Raw genomic sequence first — 20,916 nt, forward strand, 5'->3', positions numbered from 1 at the left:
GTCATAAATCTGCTCTGTCCCAGCAATAGTTTCCTCTGTAAGCTGCTTGCTTTTGCTTCTGTTTTTAATGAGTGTAGCGAATCAGATATGTGCATTTGGCAACGCATCCTGTCCTCTTATACAGCACACTATTGTGTATTGAGAGCATACAAGACGTCTTGAGTCTCTGTCAGTGATTTATGTCTTAGTTGCACATTGTATCTGACTTTGTGCAAGCATGCTAGCTTAGATTCCCATGTGTATATATACGGGATGTGTATTTGCATTTGTGTGTGTATTTACGTTTCATTATAGACTCAAACAGATTGTCCCCGTGTTCGTGATGAGTATGTAACTAGTCTCGTGTTGCAAGCAGCTGTTGTGTTATAAAGCTTTTCTGCTTTGACAGGCATAAATAGTGTGTGCTATCGGCTACTGATGTTTAAGAGGGAAACTGCACTTCTGTTCCCTAGACTGAACTCTTTGCAGGTGTTTCTTATGATGCTTAGGACTCTACTGGCAAAGCTTTACAGCGCATGGTGTAAAACTTTTATTTGATTGGCTATTAGTAATTTAAAAATACTGGAGGGAGTGTTTTCAGAGATCATATTGTAACCTTATAGCACATACTTTAAAAACTTTAATAGGTTTGGAAGTTGATGAAAGTTTGGTGATTGATCTTTCAGATTGTGTGTAGCAAAAACGTCCTTTCCATTTTATGAAGAAAGAAATATATTTCACTTTCATTACAAAACAACAGGAAGAAAATGCACTTTGCACACCACACACACACACACGAACATATATGCATACTTTATCAAAAGGAAATGGTCGTTGAGAGCTTTCATAATTGACTGTGAAATATGTTGTCTTATTTTGAACCATTCCGTGGTTGCATGCTTATGGCAAAAGATTTGAAATTTCAGAAGTACAGTTATGACACATCCTCTTGACTTGTGTAAGGCTCATAATGCTGTGCTAATCAAAGCTGATGTGAAAAGATTAACACTGCAGTAATATGAGTAAACATTAGGAATGTGACAAGTTGTGTGTTAAAATTAAATATAAAGAATTTCAAATGAGAACAATAATAATGTATGCATTGTGATAGATTTGTTTAAATGTGCTATTTTTTACCAACATAAAAAAGATCGGAAGTATTAGATCAGAAGTCCTGAAAACGTGTTGCCTCCAAATATATTTTCTATATTAACCTGATGAATCCAACAATTAAAACTGTATATACAAAAGCTTATATTGATATATAAACATTATAATATACAGAATATACAGTCTGTACAGTATACAAAATGATACTGTACAGACATAATTACAGATATGATAGAAAATTATATCTATGCAAAATCCCCACAAATGTGTTGTGCATGCATGCAAACGTGTAAAAACAACATTCATTAAATTATGTTTACAAAAAATAAAATAATGATTTACAGATGTAATTATAGTTAAATTCGGAATTATTAACCCCCCTGTTTATTTTTTTTCCCAATTTCTGTTTAACGGAGAGAAGATGTTTTCAACACATTTCTAAACATAATAGTTTTAATAACTCATAACTGATTTATTTATTTACTTTGTCATGATGACAGTAAAGGGGTGACGCGGAGGCGCAGTATGTAGTGCTGTTGCCTCACAGCAAGAAGGTTGCTGGTTCGAGCCTCGGCTGGGTCAGTTGGCGTATATGTGTGGAGTTTGCATGTTCTCCCTGCGTTTGCGTGGGTTTCCTCTGGGTGCTCCGGTTTCCCCCACAGTCCAAAGACATGTGGTCCAGGTGAATTGGGTAAGGTAAATTGTCCGGAGTGTATGTGTGTGAATGAGTGTGTGTGGATGTTTCCCAGAGATGGGTTGCGGCTGGAAGGGCATCCGCTGCATAAAAACATGCTGGATAAGTTGGTGGTTCATTTCGCTGTGGCGACCCTGGATTAATGAAGGGACTAAGCTGAAAAGAAAATTAATAAATGAATGAATGAATGATGACAGTAAATAATATTTGACTAGATATTTTCAAGACACTTCTATACAGCTTAAAGTGACATTTAAAGGCTTAACTAGGTTAAAAATTTTAACTAGGCAGGTTAGGGTAATTATAGCTTAAAGAGCCTAATAATTTTAACCTTAAAATGTTGTTGTTGTTGTTTTATTAAAACTGCTTTTATTTCTAGCTGAAATAAAACAAATAAGACTTTTTACATATAAAAAATATATTATCAGACATACTGTGAAAATTTCCTTGATCTGTTAAATGTCTTTTGGCAAATATTAAAAAAAAAAAATTAATTCAAAGGGGGGCTTATAATTCTGATTTTAGCAGTATATAAAAAAATGAAAACATACTTATTCTAAATTGTACTTGTAAAGGTGTAAAATGAGAAGTCACCATGCTATATTTAAATTATTTTCAATTATTCAAAACAAATGTTTAAAACTCAGTAGATTGAAGAATATATATTTTTGTGGGGGAAAATACACTACCAGTCAAAAGTTTTGGGGGCAGTGTGATTTTTAAATGTTTTAAAATAAGCTTCTCCTGCTCACCAAGGCTGTGTTTATTTAATCAAAAATGCAGTACACACTCTAAAATGTGAAATTTTATTGCACTATGAAATAACTGTTCAAAAGTGGTTTATCATTTAATTTAATCATTTATTCCAGTGATTTTAAAGATGAATTTGCAGCTTCATTACTTCTGAGTCACATGATCTTACAGAAATCACTCTTTTATTATTTATTATGATTATTAGTATTATTAATATTAATGTTAATAGTAATAAAAACAATAATGACTGGAGTAATAGTTTCATTTGAAACTACATACAATAATAAATAAATATTTCATAAATACATATTTAAAAAAAAATACATTTAATAAATGTCGCAGAACAGAATATTTTTCTTTAAAAACTGACCCAAAACTTTTGACCGGTAGTGTATATTTGATATATTATTATTATAATACTTTTATTATGATATTTTAATTATATTTTATATTTTATAATTATAAAAAATACTCCAAAAATACATATATAAATGGTTCTATACTGTGTATATATATGTGTGTATGTATCTTTTAAGCATGCTCATGATTATTCTTTTAATATTGCATCATTGATTATTGATCTAAATGAAAAGCCTGAAAAGCCATTTTGAAACATAAATTATTGTTAAACTACATTATTTTTCCCCCTCCTAAACAATTTAACAGTGCACATTTTAATTTCCAGAGGAAAATATTAAATAACTATTGCTGGTTGTTTTGATTATTGATATATCCATTTTACTTTTTTTTTTTTTTTTTTCAGAGGAAGAGAGCTGTGAGACAGACCACATGGAAGAAAATCAAAACTCCCTCAGGTAAGCTACTTACCCTCGTCTCAAGAGCCTCTTACACAAATCTCCATAAGGATGAGAGAGAGACGGAGGGGGATCATATCTCATCAGTATGTGCTTCCTGGCATGCCTTGTTATCACTGAGTGCCGATTCTGCGTGACGATGTTAAACAGCATGATCACTGACCCAACGCTACTGTAGGGATCAAAATGTCAGCCTGTGTATGCGGTCGCAGTAATTGTGTGGCTGCCCTCCAGGGTGACTGAACAGAGAGAGAAATGAACTGAGCCAGTCGTGAATCATAAGAGCATCACACGCATGGAGAGAGAGATAAACCAAGTTAGGATAAATCTAAGTTTAGAATAATTAAATTACATTCATTGAATTCAAATGTGAGAGAAATTGTGGATAGTAAGTCTAGTGAATTAAAAAACTGAGTGTCTTTAGCCAAACTTAGGTCCATTTACACTGATACATTTTAGTTTTAGAACAGCGTTTTAGAATGAAAACGATCCACACTGTCCTGCTAAAAATGCACATCACGTGACCACACACACTCTGGTATGCGCCGCAGCGTATGCAGACATCTGAGCTCCAGGCAGTCAGCGGGCGCTTTGAGCACACCTTCCCAGATGTGAGCAGGACAGTTCATCAAGGATCTTCCGCTGGATTTCATCTCACTATAGTTTTTAAACATAATATTTAATTAATTTGGTCTCTATCCAATGACTCTTTAGTCTTACTTTTTCTCAGGTAATGAGTTATGTCTTAGCGCAAAGAGAAGTTAATATATCAATTTATGCAATCACGCATACTGATTCTGCTCATTTGACTAATTGCTTTTCTTTATTTTTTATATTGTAAAAACTTATTATACTTTTTATACTTGTTCATGTTATACTTTTATAATGGCCATTATTGATCATTAAAACAGATAAGAGAGGGTATGTTTCATATTTTTGGAAGAAAATTAAAGGAATCAGTAACGTTACAGGCTTTGTTTTGTTATACACATGACGCCTTAACATTTTTGGTGTCTGTGAAGTTGTTAGTATCAAAATAAAAATAGGCAGTTCCTTATTTGTTTTCATTTTATTGTTAAGTAGCCAGAGTGATGCGAATGACATTATAAAGTACACTGTCCCCTTTAAAGATTTACGCGATGTGTCCTTGGGAGTTTGTTTTTCACATCAAAATTTTGAAGTCTGAACTAAAGAGAAAAAGATACAACACTGAATGTTGTGCACTTGATAATGAGAAAAATCCCCAATCAGACCTCCGTTTTTTAGATGTCTCGGTTTTCCCCCATCCACACTAACACAGAGTAGCAGTATTTTAAACCCAAAACAGGCTATTCAGCGTTTTCAAAACACTTCGTTTACAGGGCTCAAAAACTCCAGGGTAGTGTGGACGGAAGGCGCAACCGTAGCAATACTTATCTGTTTTAAAACTAAAACGTACTAGTGTAAATGAGCCTTAATGGGATGATTGCTGTCAGACTTTATAAGAAGAATGAACATTGAAATAAATGTTATAGTGTGTGTTTTACACACAAAAAAACACGTAATTGTTCTCACAATATATAGTGTCAATTTTCACTATTAACAAATTGATTATTGGCAGAATATTACCAGAATATGTGTGCATGTGATTAAAATATGACCAGGGAAGTTCTGTTATGGTACAATTGTGGTTAGATTGAGGATGAACTGATAAAGTAAGATTGCTTATAGTAAAATTAGCACTTGACCGTGATATTTTCAGTTATTTTGTTTATTCAAGCAACTTGCATAAGTTCATGTGTTTAGAAATGAAAAAAAAAACATATTCTACTATCTTAAACTTAATCATTTTTTGTTTGTCTTAGAGAGTTAGTTCACCCAAAAGTACTCACTATTTACTCAACCACAAGTGCTTCCAAACCTTTGACTTTCTTTTTTCTGTTGAACACAAAAGAAGATGTAGTGAAGAATGCTGAAAACCTGTAACCATTGACTTCCATAGTAGAAAAAAAGCAAATACTGATAACAAATAAATGGTTACAGGTTTCCAACATTGTTCAAATTAGTTTTTAACAGCAGAAAGAAACCAATACATGTGTGTAACACATAAAGGGTGAGTAAACTATGCCATACATTTCAGTTTTGGATGAACTACAGCTTTAAAGGTTTTTACACTGCACTGCACGTCCTGCAGTTTCCTAACTTCTTGCATGCATCTGTGGATGGATGTATCAGAAAAGTATAAATAAATTAGGTGAAGCAGTACCACAAAGAAAGAAAGGGCAAAGGAGTGATGGGCCTTCTCCACAAGCAGAGGTGCTTTGATAGAGGAGCATCTCAGTGCTAAAACGCTGCACCATCTCTCTCTCTTTCTCTCTCTTCCTCCCTCGCTCACACTCTCTCTGTCACTTAAAGAATGCTCTCCAGTGCTGGATTAATTAAACTCTAAACATTAAATATTGATTGATGCATTATCAGCGCCTCCCAGTCGCTTCCGCCCGGATTGATTTCCGACGTGATTTATTGTCATATTTGTAGAGTCATTTCACTTGATAACAAAGAGGAATTGCTGCTCGCAACCTCAGACCACCCCCCGTTTCTACTTCCTCTACACTCCCCCCAAACACCAGCTTCTCTACTCACTTTTCCCCTCTCTCTCTCTCTTTCTCTCTCTCCATTTGTTAGGTGTAAGATATGTCTGCACACAGCCTGTGTATATTATCATTATTCAAATTGAAATGATAAAACAGCCCATGACTGATGTTTTTCCTCTTTGTCCTGCTTGCCTATCATCAGCTTTGAAATGAATCCGCAGAGAGAAAAGGGCTGGTTAAATCAGCAGCTATAATTCATGGGCAGAGTCTTCACCTTTTATGCAGTTTAAACTCTCAGAGGTTTGTTGTTGTTAGATTAAAGGGAGAAAAGTTTTGACTTTATTTGAATGTAATGTGATGAATGAAGGATACAAGTGTCAGAAGCATCTCAGCTGTGCTTCCATTATATTTAATAAGCTTCTGGATGAAATCATATAGAAAGATTAAACTATTATTAGTGCATTGTGTTTCTCTTTCTCCTTTGACTTTATATATATTTGTTTAATACAATGGGTAAAAAAAATATTGAACGCTTTATAATTTCAAAAAAACATATTTCTAAATGGGTCACTCAGTTGAAATTTTCTTCAAATGTCAATAACAACTAAAGTAATTTATTCATATAAAGAAAACCTAACTAACGGAGTTATGTGAAATAAAATTAAATGAATTATTGAACACGCAAAGAAAGAGAGGTGTAAAAAGGCATGGAAAGCCCAGATAGCAGCTGAAATCTTTCAGTATTTAGGAAGCAACCCTGCCTTTGTCAGTGTAAATGAATATTAGCTGCTTCAGACCCAACACCTATACCAGATGATGAAGATTAAACCAGAGTGGAGATTTCAGCAACACAATGATTCCAAACACAGCCAAGGCATTCTCTATTGGTTTCAGAAAAAAAATTAAATAAAAATAAATCTGCTAGAATAGCCCAGACCATTACCTGACCTTAATCCAACAAAAAACAACAATTAAAGATCAGAGTTCATAGATGAGACACACAAAACTGTTTTTCTTTTTTTTTTTTTTTTTTTTTTTTTTTTTTGTGACTTTTGCAACTTGGGAAAAAAATCAACCCTAAGCAATGCATGCAACTTGATAAGAAGCATCTTAAAGCTGTCATTACAAAAAAAAAAGCCTTTTATACAAATTATTAGGTACATTTCAAGGTTTCATGTCTTCCTTTTTTGTGTCATAAAAGTGTCATTACACCTAACTAATTTATAACTAAACTTTCTCAAATGTTTTTTTTTTGTTGTTGTTGTTTGTTTTATTCATATTTGTTTTGAATTTTACTGAAATCTGGGTTAATTCCATGTCAACAGCTCCTTTAGAAAAATTAATATCATAAAAAACCATGACAATTTCAATAGTTATTTTATAGAATGCAATATATGCTTTGCTTGTCAAACAATGCCAATAGCTACCAGCATTTTTACTGTATATATACGGGCAAAATAAAAATACCTGTTGCACCTGACAACATTAAAGCAACTGATGATCAATTAGAACTTAAATCTAGTTGTTACTAACTGCTGAACATCTACTCTAGTTTAGGGCTTTACTACATTGAAAAAATCTGATAGTTTTTCTAAGATAAAAACTGTGATATAAATATGGAAACAGTTGAAATATTTGGCACTTTTCCTGGGAGTATATCAGTAATCATGTACAAAAATTGAATAATCACAATGTAAAAAAAATAAAATAAATGCTTTTCTTACTTTTTCTTGTTTCTAATCCAAATTTTCTAAAAATTCTTAGATCAAGTAAAAATATAGTTTTGTTTTTAACCTTAGAAAAAACAAGCAAAATTATCTGCTAGTGGAGTAAAATATTCTTGTTTTTGCTTTGAAATGTAGATATTTGAACTAAAAACAAGACTAAAGTTCTAAGTAAGAAAACCTTGTTCTTTTCTTCCATGAATTGCAAAAATTCCACATAAGTGAAGTAATTAAATACATTTCTGTTTCTTCTGGTCAACTATAATCCAGACTCAACATTGCATATCTTGCGATGTGACTATTGCGGATGCTCACATTGCAATAATGATGCTGAAACTATATATTGTGCAGCCCTACTCAAGTTCATACTTCTTTTGTGTTTAATTAATACTTTTTAGCTGAAACTTGGTTCTTGGTGATTCATATAATTGATGTCAATGGTTAACATCACTTTTAGTACCATGAATACTATGGTACCTGATGAGAAATTGAGATCTAATAAAGAGATGAGTAAGAGAAAGAATACTGAAAATAATGTTTTAAGTAATATTTATTTATTTATTTACACAGACTGGTTGTTTAGCTTTATTAAACATCGGTTTATAGAGAAAACTGTAAATTGTATTGTTTTGCCTGTGTATGTGTTTTAAAGTGCCAATATCCATTGACTTGCATTTCACAAATAGCCAAGGACTCAGGTTTCAGACAGAAATATTGTTTAATTTTCTACTGAAGAAAAAAGGAACCTATATATTGGATGGCCTTAGATTTAAAAGGGAATATTTTTCCTTTAAATCAAGATTTAATCTGAACATGTTTCACCAGGGGGACCACGCGGTCAGCAGGTCAGAGTTAGTTTGAGGATAATCAGCTGTCTAGCTCATCGTTCCACCTTCTGTTTCTCTCCCCTTTTTTCCTGTTTATTGGCATCATAAGTCAGGTATCACATTATATTGAACAATGAGACTTTTTGTAATAGTTTCCTCACAACGCTTTAACTAAAGAAATAACATTTATAGACTTTTGATGTGCACCATCAGGCTTTTTTCAAATGACCAAAGACTGGATGAGGCTTTATGAATTGTGGTGTGAGAAAGCATCTGCTTGACTGTTACAATCCAATTATTGTCTCTTCCAATAATCCCGGTGGTATTTTTAACCTGTGCAGTAGCACACACACACAAGCTCTTATTTAAATTTGTGAACACCGCATAATTCTATTTGTTCATGACATCCCGACAAACAAACACTTTGTTTATTTAAAAATGTTCTCTGTATATTTAGACTGTCTTTTATTTTCATCCGCATTTGGTGAGAAAATTCGATTTGACTCATGTCAATTGAATTTGAAGACATTGAATTAAACAAGGCTTCTTAGTTTGGAAAGGTTCTGGTGGTGTCTTTGGGTCAGGAGTTTGAAAAGAGAGAACATGTTTATATAAAGTGTTGCGTGTGTTGTGGTAAGTATTTCTCGTGACTTACTTGCAGGGTCGTGTTAAATATTCCCTCTTATTGTGTTTGGAAATTATGAGAATGTCTCATTTTGAACTTTAAGGCACCTCACTATTAAGATGGATCACAGGCAGGTTGAAAAGTTTAAGAGCAAATTGTATTATGTGGTGCCAAGCAGAAAATACAAGAGATCCTGTTTCACTGCTGAAACACTAACAATCATTAAAGTGAGCAAACCAACAACACTTGAGGTGTTCTTGACAGTTATTTTTATATTATAATAAAATACATTTGAGTGAGAACTTTGAACAAGAAATCATCCCCCAAGCACAGAAGTGACATAACAGATTATGAAATATATTAATAATGTTATTCAAATAGCTACCCATTAGCTAGGGGCTAAGTTAAGCGCACTTAACAAATTAACGGTTTGTGTAGAGAAATAATGCTACTCGTTTTGAACAACCTTTGAGACAGATAAATCACTTTTCTCATTACTGATACAATCAATCTCTCTTGCTGCAAAGGTTATAAGCACCAGACGTTACATTGCGTAATTGAATCATTAATATACCTAATCTCATTAACAGCAAAATTAAGGAGCAAATTTGCCTTTTCTTTATAAACCTGCCACTGATGACCAATGAGAGTCCACAGTTTAATTATATTCATCATAATTAGTGCATAGTAATAAGTGATTAACATACAATAATGGCTAAGGGAAGCTCATTGTTCTTAATTGCTGAACATGTACTCTAGTTTGTGCCTCTTTTGTGTTTAATTGATGCCATTTTGCAAATGATTAATCGAATGTAATTACTGTTAAATATTGCTGTATTTAATTGTTGAGGTATTGGAACAATTGCACTGTATGTGAGAAGAAATAAATCCGCATGATCATAATTAGCACAATCAACCCTGAAATATATTGTTTTAAACTACCAAATATGTCGAAAATAGTCACTTTGCTAAACTGCAGACTGCACTTTGCTACATTTTCAACATCAAAATTTTCCATAATGCATTTTAAGTGTAAATAAATGGGGAAAAAAACATCTGTGAACTGCAAGCTTTAAATTAACCGATTATTTAAAATAAATAACAGACATTATGATCTATCTGTCTGTATATATGTCTTTCTATCTATAACAAAATATATATAATTATTGTTTATGCTTTATATAAATTAAATATATTTAATAATAATAACAACAACAAGAACAACAATAAATAATACTAATTGAAGAGTTCAGGGCGACGCGCTGGTGCAGTAGGTAGTGCTGTCACCTCACAGCAAAACGGTCCCTGGTTCGAGCCTGGCTGGGTCAGTTGGCGTTTCTGTGTGGAGTTTGCATGTTCTCCCCGCGTTTGCGTTGGTTTCTCCGGGTGCTCCGGTTTCCCCCACAGTCCAAAGACATGCGGTACAGGTGAATTTTATAGGCTAAATTTTCCGTAGTGTATGAATGTGCATGAGTGTGTATGGATGTTTCCCAGAGATGGGTGGCAGCTGGAAGGACGTCCGCTGCGTAATACATATGCTGGATAAGTTGGCGGTTCATTCCGCTGTGGCGACCCCACATTAATAAAGGGACTAAGCCAAAAAGTAAATGAATGAATAAGGATGAAGAGTTCAGTTGCAAAAACTTCTAAATGCCTCAAATGTTCTCCTAAAATTAGCATTTTTCTCAGTCTCCTACATTTATGTTCAGTTATTTCACTTTAAAGGCAATGATAAGAACTTACTAATCACTAAAAAAGTAAAATTACTGAGCCTACACACAGGAGACCAGGAAAATGTTATTTTAGAAGAAAATATCTACTGGCATAGAGGTTTTTGCATTTAATTTTTACTTCAATTATTAATAATTATTGTATTATTATTGTATATTTTAATACATACAGTGCAGACAGACAGACAGAAACACACACTTTCTATTGTATTAGATTTAGCCTCCTCTGATCAATTGTATTGATCACCTCTGAAACGGCAGGAGGATCAATAGAGCCTTAATGTGAGTTTGCTGTCCAATCAGAGGCTGTTAAAATCAAGAGAAGGTCTTCAATAGACTGTCTGCTTCCTGTCACATACACCAGGAGATAAATGTGCATTATGCTGTCCTACACAGCGCATACACACATTTTGCTCTTACAAAGTTTAAATATGTGAATTTTTAAAATTAGGGAACAAAAGCAGTTTTTGTATATGCTCCTGAAGAGCAGTTTATTGTGTATAAGTCTTTGCACGTTAACATTTAGACATGATTTATACAATCGGTTTTAGAATGAATGCATTCGGCACAAGATAAATAAGTCAATTCATATTTATATTTATTTCTCAGTGAATATGTACATATGTTATTGGTGAAGTTTAGGTTATATTTATAAAAATATAATTGTGGTTATCTAACATCTCTATAATTAAAAAAGAAATATATACATTTTAATTCAAGATAGGTGTTGAAAAAGAAATATAATTTTATATTTTGATTAATTTTAAATTGTATATGGCCTCCTTGACTGTGTTTATTAACATTTAATTCATTTAATCATTTTCTTTTCGGCTTAGTCTTTTTATTAATCAGGGGTCACCACAGCGGAATGAACCGCCAACTTGTCCAGCACATATTTTACACAGCGGATGCCATTCCAGCATAGGGGGGGTCTGACCCCCGTAGTTAGTTGATCCCCCCTGAAGAACATTAAAACAAGATGTATGAGGGGGTCTGCCACTTAATAGTTAAGAAATAGTTTGCGCCGATCTGTGTCTTATAAAAATATTAGTAATTAAAATAAAAGATAGGGCGTCATAGTGGTGCAGTGGGTAGCACAATCGCCTCACAACAAGAAGGTTGCTGGTTCGAGCCCCGGCAGGGTCAGTTGTCATTTCTTTGTGGAGTTTGCATGTTCTTGCTGTGTTGGCATAGGTTTCTTCTGGGTGCTCCGGTTTTCCCCACGGTCCAAAGACATGCTCTATAGGTGAATTGGGTAAGCTAAATTGGCCGTAGTGTATGTGTGTGAATGTATGGGTGTTTCCCAGTGTAAAACAGCTGGAAGGGCATACGCTGTGTAAAACATATGCAGGATAAGTTGGCGGGTTAAATCGAGACTAAGCCGAAAAGAAAATGAATAAATGAAAATAATAGATAACTTAACCATATAATTGTTCATATAACTTTAAATGCATGCCAAAATGCTGGTGAATTGCACCAAAAATATTATTTCGGTGTTTGAAAACCGCCAAATCTAGAGCACCAACAGACATGTTCCTTGTAAAATAGGCATTTTTACTGTAGGTGTCTGTAAAATTATATGCATAGTTTGTATTTAATTATACAACTGCTCGCACATGAAAGTTAAACAGTAAAATAAAAATGGTCATCCATTATTAGGTGCAGAAAAAGAAACCTGTCACCAATTATTTAATATCACAAATGTCATTGAGAACCACTCAATATCTCTCAAGAAACACTGAGACCAAAATAATAAGTTTGATTAATAAATTAGATGTAATATATATTTATATATATATATATATATATATATATATATATATATATATATATATATATATATATGATATATACATTTCATTCACTGAGGCAAATTAACGAACATAGCCGAAAAGCTTGACCCCCCCGATCAACAATGTATCACACCCTGTTCATAAGGATCTTGTGAAGCATGATAAATATGATGTATACATTCCTGATGGAGCAGCGCCTTCAGTAGATGTTTGTCAGCTGTGTATGTTTGTTCTCACAGGGCCACAGTTGGCTGTGACTCTGGAGGAGACTTTGTAAGTGCCCGGGCTCTTACTGTGAATATTAACGAGAGAGGGAAAGAGAAAAGGAAGGAGAAAGAAAGAAGGAGAGCGAAACAGAGGCAGAGAATAAGGGCATGAAATCTTAGAAAGCGGCTGAGATAGAGAAAGAAACGGGGGGAAACTGGGCCAGAGAGGGTAATAGGCTAGCACTGTCAGTGCTCTCGAAAACCTGCACAAAGGAAGAAAGGAAGTGATAGTGGGACATGTGGGAGGGAGCCAGCCAATGGGAAAGGAAGCAATAAAAACAACAGCAAAACTTCCCTGCACAGGAACCTGCGTGCATTGGTGTGTGTGGTCAGTCACTCTCTCTGTGTTCTCTCGGTGTGTGTGTGGTGGGTGGTCAGTAGATCAGCGATTGTACTCAAACATGTCTGTTGCATGTACTGTAGCAATAAACAGACACTGAATAAAGAGAGAGAGCGATAGAAAGCAGAACTTTGTGCTGTGTTTCAATGATGTTCTTGCTCAACATCTCTGTCTTTTGGTCGCCAGTATGCTGAAAATGTCATGCTTGTTTTTTGGCTTTTCTTTCCAGCGAGTGTGCATGTGTTTTACTGTGTGGTCTTTGTGAATGAGACTGCTTAGTCTGCTTTTCAAAGACAGACTCGCATATTGCTTATCCTCCCTCCAGACAGTGGCAGTTTCAAACCACCGAAACCCCAGTTCCGTCTAATGTGTGTTATTGCTTGTTTTAAAGAACAATTAAAAATGAAAAGCTTGAATTTAATGTCGTTTTTCCCTTTTGTCGGGTGCTGGAAAGATGTGAATGAAAGGGTAAACATCCTAAAACATTCATTTTACATTTCTCACATTCGAAATGCCTTGTGCGTGCCATGAAGGATGCCTGAAATCTAAACATCAGGATTTCTTTTCTGAAATGTGCCTGACTTTTCTTAACCCCTCTGATATAATAAAATCATATTATAATGTGTATTCAGGAAGCAGCGTTTAATGTAATACTGGCAATATTGAAACCTACTGTGATGGAGGTATGGCACACTATTTTGTGTATATAAAAATATGTATTAAATACATAAAATAAAATATTGATTATCGGTTGAATTTGTTGTTAGAAAATATGATCATGTAAAAGAGGACTGCTTTAGCCGGGAAAAACAATAGATCTTATATGAGAAGTTGTGGTCATCTTTAGTAATTACACTGTACAAAAAAATTGACTCAACCTAAAATTGTAAGCACTCAAAAAAATAAATAAATAAATAAATAATAAAAAAAAAAAAATATATATATATATATATATATATATATATATATATATATATATATATATTTTTTTTTTTTTTTTTTTTTTTTGAACTACTTAATTAAAATGAGCTGAAACAACACAATTCTTGAGATTTCATTAAGACAACTTAATTTTTTATGTTCAATCCACAAATATTTGCTAATCGTTTTAAGTTAACTTAATCATTTTGTGTTGGGATAACATTCATAAACTGTGTGGAACCCTGCATTTTTTACAGTGAGGCAACCAGCTTCAGGACATTTTTGAGTTCACTCAACTTAAATCGAGTCAAGTGTAGGCATGGGCTGGGATAAGATTCTGACAGTATGATAACCTTGGATAAAAGCATCACGGTTTCATGGTTTTGTAATTACTGCTCTAAAAGTATGTTCTTTTTAAATGTCTGAGTAAAAAAAAATAAGTTTTCCCCCTTTGAACACAATACATTTAATTTTTAGAATTTTTAGTATTTTTAAAGTATTTTGGACCAGTAAACTTGTCGGGCTAAATATTTCAAACGAATCATTGACGTCTGCTGTTTTCATTAATTTCAAAAACCCTTTACAATTTAAAACGACTTTGGATATCTTTTCTGCTGGAGATACTGTTGTCCTAAAAACAAACAAAAAAAATAAATAAAAAAACGTAATTGAAAAATCTTACACATATCTTAGGAATGGTAAAGCAGAAAAACTGTGACTTTTTTTAAACAGCGGTATACCTTGAAAACGGTTATCGTCCCATGCCTTGTCCAGTGCAGTGTTTGGGTTGAAAGTTGAGTCAACTCAAAAAAGCTCTGCAGCAAGTTGCCTTACAGTTTTGAGTAGTCAACATTTTACAGTGTAATAATATACTAACAATACATTATTTATTTATTATAAATATAGCTTGTGTGCAATACTATCTAAATATTTAGTAAACAAAACGGTTGATTTTTATTCTTTAATTTAAGTAAACTTTCTGTTAATGAGTATGTGAATTGTGAAGCACTATGTACTTTGTGTACTTGTGTGTTTTAAGTGTATGTTATTATGCTATTATATGTTGTATCAATGTTGGTATTGCAATAAAAAAGGAAACTGTTGAGTTTTTTGTACTTTTTTAAATCTATCCTTTTAAACACAATGAATGAATGTTTTTATAATGAATTATTTGCTGTTTCTCTTTTTGCTTTTATCCTTTATTATATTGAGTATTTTTACAACATGAGCAGATCTGTAGTTGCACTCTTTTTCCTCATTGTTACACTGACTCACTCTGTTTCTGTGAGTGTGTTTGTGTTCATGATTGTGTTCAAGCGAAGTGGATCAGTGAGAGCTCTTCCTCGTTCTTCTGGCATCTGCAAGTGGGTAGAGTACGCATATACAATTTAAAAAATATATCTGAATTGAGTTGAAATGATTGTATTCATTCATTTGCATTGGGTTTTTTTTCTGTGACTTCTTAGATGGGCATAAGGTTTACAAATTAAAAATTGTCTGTTTTGCTTTCCAAGTGTATTGTTAACCGTGCCAAAATAGCATCTCTTTGTCGCCACAACACACTCAAGAGCTTTTACTCCAAATAGCATCCATCAGTGTCATAATAGGAGAAGTGGATGTGATTCATGAAAGCTAGTCACCATCAGCTCTACTCACCTCATTATTAAATCCTTAACGTTAACCACACAGTTTTAGTTCATCAAAACTAATCGTAAGTATATCTGAAGGAGTTGTTTTGTTTGCATGCACACTTGCACGCAGACAAAAGCTGACAGACACTTTTTTCATAAACAAATTTGCGATTATTTTTTTATGCTATGAAAAATGTATTTAAATTAAAATTAGATGAATTTATGATGTCATGTGTGGAGAATCACAAAAGATTAATTGCTATTGTATATTCGCTGCATATCTTTATAGTCAAAACAGAAATATTATATTTCCGTACTGTGTTATCTATAAATGATAGCCAAGATAAATTGTGGCTAGTGATAAATTATTAAATCAACCTTTTATAAAAACAGCCATCCCCATACATATTTTGTTCTATCTGACACAAATTTAGGCACACAGATAGGACACAAAGTAATTCCTGCCTATTATCTTGTTTTTATTTATTTATTTCTTCCTAGTAACTTATGCTAGTAGCGCTTAAATCTTGCAAACAGCTAGATTCTTGCTGTAAGTATGTGTAATTACAAATCAGGATATCTGAGCATGTGCAACAGATTCATCCCTTTCCTTTCATTTGTGCTGTGGTGTTCCAGTAAGTACATTTTAAGCTTTTACACCAGAACACTGTAGCGGACCTATATTTTGTGTAGTCACTGAATTCTTACGTAGTATTTGCTATTATCATAAACTTCCTTTCTTGTGCACACAACAAGTACTGTTTAGAGTGCAGATATGCGACACTTTTTTTATTGTTTGTTTGTTTTCTCAAGCAGGACAACACCATTGGAGAGAAGCAGGGAGCGACAGCGTTTTTGTCTATGACAGTACAAAACAAACAGTCTATTGAAGTTGAGCGACTGCTGGACATTGTCACTGCAACTGTTACAGAGGTAAAGCCTATGATGGATTAAATGTTGGCTGAGAACTGTGTGTGTGTGTGTGTGTGTGTGTGTGTGTGTGTGTGTGTGTGTGTGTGTGTGTGTGTGTGTGTGTGTGTGTGTGTGTGTGTGTGTGTGTGTGTGTGTGTGTGTGTGTGTGGGAGGATATGTTCACTAAAAAAAGTGTTGCATGCAGAACTGTTGCAAACAATTTATTTGTGTTGAATTTAAACAAACAAATTCAATTGAACATACTTCAACTTAATTTGTTTGTTTAAATTCAACACAAATAAATTGTTTACAACCACTTAACGTAAAAAAATTGAGTAAATCCAAGGAATCATGTTTGAATATTTTTTTTCAGTGAAGGACAATAGTACCATTCTGATCTCTTAATTAATGGTATTCTTATGCTAGTCCAGGTATAGGGCATAATATAATTATCTATCTATCTATCTATCTATCTATCTATCTATCTATCTATCTATCTATCTATCTATCTATCTATCTATCTATCATCTATCTATCTATCTATTGAGATTTCCAGCAGTGTTAAAAAATGTTTAGTATTTTTTGTAAAAGATAAATAATTGTATGTATACTAAAAACACTTTCTTTATATGTATATACTAGATTAAATATGACAAAATATTAATTAATATAATATGTAGAATCAATAATATTTAACATCTAGTTATGCCTAATGTTTTACATACAATTACTTAGGGTAGTTTTTACTTTTTTTTTACTTATGTCCTATGTGTATATTTCTTTGGTGAAATTGGTCAAGCAAAAATGCATTTGCATAACAAAACAGGAATGCATTTCAATTGGTTATTGATCAAATAAATTCAGCTGGGTATTGATTAGCCTACTAGCGCAGAGCAGTAGCTGTGGTAAATAAAATGTGTGTTATTTATTTGCAGTATAAAGCATTCACGAGGTTTGGAACTTAACACATTAGAAAAATGCTTCAGCGGCTGCAATAATCCCCGTCATCTGTTGATAACAGATGGTAGATGTCATCAGGAGGCGACTGTCTGCCGCTTGACATGATCATCACGCCTGCCATGGAGACAAGATCACAATTTACAACACCAGATATCCCCTCCTAAACTTTGTCCAGTCTCTAAAGAACAAAAAAAATAGTTCATAATCATAATTGAAAAACAAGGTATTTTCCCTGTTTTAAATGTGTCCCCCATGCCTAGAAACTATGAATACCGCACTATATTTGCATTCCACTCTTATCTTACAAAAAAGCGATCGAGCGCAAATGAATGTGGATAAACGGGGCTTAAAACAGTCGTGCGTCTCCCTCCAACAGGCGGAGTGTAAATCAGCCTGATAGAAAAGCAGCATTAAATTCCTCAAGAGGAGAGAGTGGAGAGAAGCATCTTTCATTTATAGCTCAACAGTTAGGAGGACGCAGAGAGGACGCGCTTTTCCCTCTGTCATGAAGTTTAACGTTTTATAAGGTCCTCGTTCACATTCGCCACTGTTTCGTCTTGATGCTATTCAAAGTGTGATCCAACTGTTTGTAATTCTGCACGCAGTGAGTGCGGCAGTTCAGCTTCTCAGTGAAAGCCACGTTGAACTATGCTACAAAAGGAAGCTCTTTTAAAAGAGATTAAAAACGTACAACGGTGATGTGTGGCGTCCACAAACACGAAAGCATAAAAGAGAGGAAAAAATCATCCATACTGCTTATGCTATTCAATTATGCGGTCAAACACCCTCTGTTTCTGTGGAATGATCAATTATCGGTTGTCAGTGATAATGGTGAATGATGACCCCACGCGCTCCCGCTGCTATATGCTTCTTATCGATTAGCGCGTGACACCCAGAGTGAGCGCGAGCATCTGCGTTCTAGAAAGAGCCTTGACTTGTTCCTTACACGAAAAAATATTACTTTAGATATTTAGATCTTTCATATTTGGATGATCGTAATAAATATTCTCATGTCTCAAAAAAGATGTTTAACTTTAAAGAGTGTGTTTTCGTGCGCACCGGTAAGGCAGTGTCACACAGATAATATTTCCAAACATTTGTCAGCCCTGCCAATTAATTGCCGCCGCATAATAGTAAGAGGGAGGGAGTGTTTGAGCGCTTTCACTTAACCCCCTACCCCCATTCTTGTGGTGCACCCCTGACTTCTCCCGAGTCACAGCCCAAATTTCTCGCCGTTAGTGTCATTCACGCGGTGATTGTCCGAGCGCGCGCGGGGAATCTCATTTATAGCGTCTCGCGCTCGGCTGAGCTGCAAATCAGCGTGTTTACAGCCCCACACCAACACTCACATCAATTAACCGAGCATCGATCCTCTCACCGGGGACATCACAATATTGCCCCCTTCTCACAGTCCGAATCCTTGCATTTATGACACAGTATGATTTTCAGGTATGCTGTCTTGTCTACACTTTTTAAAGAATATATTTCTGTTTAGGCTCATTATGTAGTGAAAGAAAGAAAGAAAGAAAGAAAGAAAGAAAGAAAGAAAGAAAGAAAGAAAGAAAGAAAGAAAGAAAGAAAGAACAATTATGACAACTGCTTTTGAAAATGTATGCTATTAATTTGAACAAGTGGAGAATGCGCTAAGGCCATATATGTGTAATAAAGAAATTAATATTACATTGATTTAAAACAAAACATAACCTTATGATTTTTCTAATTAAGTAGTATATTGATATCTCCTCCTATATAATTTTTACAACAAAAAGTGCACGTCTTCCGTTTACTCCTCTGTTCTTTCCCTCTGTTCTTTCATTAATAAGTAAATAACAGTCGCCTTAAGTATAGATAGCTGACGCTATAGGACCTGATCCATCTCGCCGGCAGCACTTCGTTAAATATTCAGTGAGAAATAATGGCATCCTAGACATCACCTATAGTAACGTTATTATCTTCATTTCTCAAAATCAGCTAGACTGATAGCTTCGTTTGTCTTTTCTAGGACATAAATCTTCAGCTTTGCAGGTCGCTGCAGTGCAATCCATGGGGAATCTTTTTTTTCGAAACAGATTAATAATAATAATAATATCAATAATAATAATAATAATAACAACAACAACAATTATAATTATTTTATTTTTAATTATTTGCAATGGAGCACTTAGACTCAAGATTTTAAACAATATCAAATATAAAATAACGAACAGAAAAAAAATGCGTTTTTATTATTTTTTTTAAAAAAGGTCTGGGATGTTATCGCTATGTAGTAATGCATTTTTTTGCATATGTGTGCTTTTGAAAAAATAAAAATAAATAGGAAATTATTAGTTGTTAAATAGATGTGTGCAGGCGCTTCAGTGCGTAAAGTTAAAGCAAAACAATAATTGCTCGAGTATTGTTGTTCGTGGCTCTTTTATACAAACTTTTGATTTTTGCAAATAAACTATTTAAAACTTGTTAATATAGCTAGCTTATAGCACAAGTCCTCGTCTTAAGAATAAGTAGTTTAAACAACGACGTAGTTTTCATCCTGGTTAAACTGACTCTTAATGGCACACCGTCGTTTCCAAACACTTTCTTGATGGTTTCCAGACTTTTTCAACTTTTTGCGACTTCTACATTTTATCAATGCAGATTCGAGCTCTCTCTTCTCCACGACCGCCTCGAAACGTAAAAAGCGAAATATATATTGAGCGAAATCATTTTCAAACAGGCTGGATGGGATGCTTTCGCGCAGCTGAAGAGTTGCGCTGTGAACCACGAGCGCTTCCTCTGTCTGCCGGTCGCGCGGTGAGAGAGTGAAGGAGAGGTGGGTGCGAGACCGAGAGGGACAGAGAGCGCGAGTTATGATAGAGCAGAGCACTGGCCAATAGAAGAACAGAGGGGTGGGGCTCGGGATTTCTCACCGTTCTGCATGGGCCCTTAAAGTTTGTTTGTTCGCTGAATGCGGCGTGTGATGAAAACGTGTTACTGATCCCGTTCGGCAATAATCAGATGAATCTGATTTGGGACATCTGATATATTCTTTGGACTTTCGAGACGCCGATAGTTGCCATTACGCACGAAACTCGGCTGACCGACCTACTTTTAACACCGTTGCCTTGAGGAAAGAGAGCGAATTGGTGAGAAACGGTGCGCTTGCAGTCATCCAGGAGCTGAATTACAGCAACTTTAATGCCAATCACAAACCAGGATACGCGATACGCTCCGAAACGTCAAGCCACGGGAAAGGAAGATCTTTGGCAGAGAGTTTGAGTCTCCGG

General features: G+C 34.4%; 1 protein-coding gene across 27 annotated transcripts in view; it reads left to right on the forward strand.

Moving 5' to 3' along the window:
- The window catches only part of sall1a (spalt-like transcription factor 1a), a 411,399-nt gene that overhangs the window by 376,649 nt on the left and 13,834 nt on the right, over positions 1-20,916 (forward strand). For 13 of the 27 annotated variants that reach the window (XM_087259442.1, XM_087259438.1, XM_087259449.1 and 10 more), the window contains 2 exons: positions 3,300-3,351; positions 16,598-16,714. The gene's annotated coding sequence lies outside the window, so the exon portion shown is untranslated. Of the gene's footprint in view, positions 1-1,587; positions 1,781-3,299; positions 3,352-16,594; positions 16,715-20,916 lie in introns of those variants that run through there. The other 14 variants (XM_087259446.1, XM_087259443.1, XM_087259453.1 and 11 more) reach the window with 4 other exon arrangements.

Source organism: Danio rerio, chromosome 7, assembly GCF_052040795.2.
Source record: "Danio rerio strain M-AB ecotype USA chromosome 7, GRCz13ab, whole genome shotgun sequence".
Classification (NCBI taxonomy): domain Eukaryota; kingdom Metazoa; phylum Chordata; class Actinopteri; order Cypriniformes; family Danionidae; genus Danio; species Danio rerio.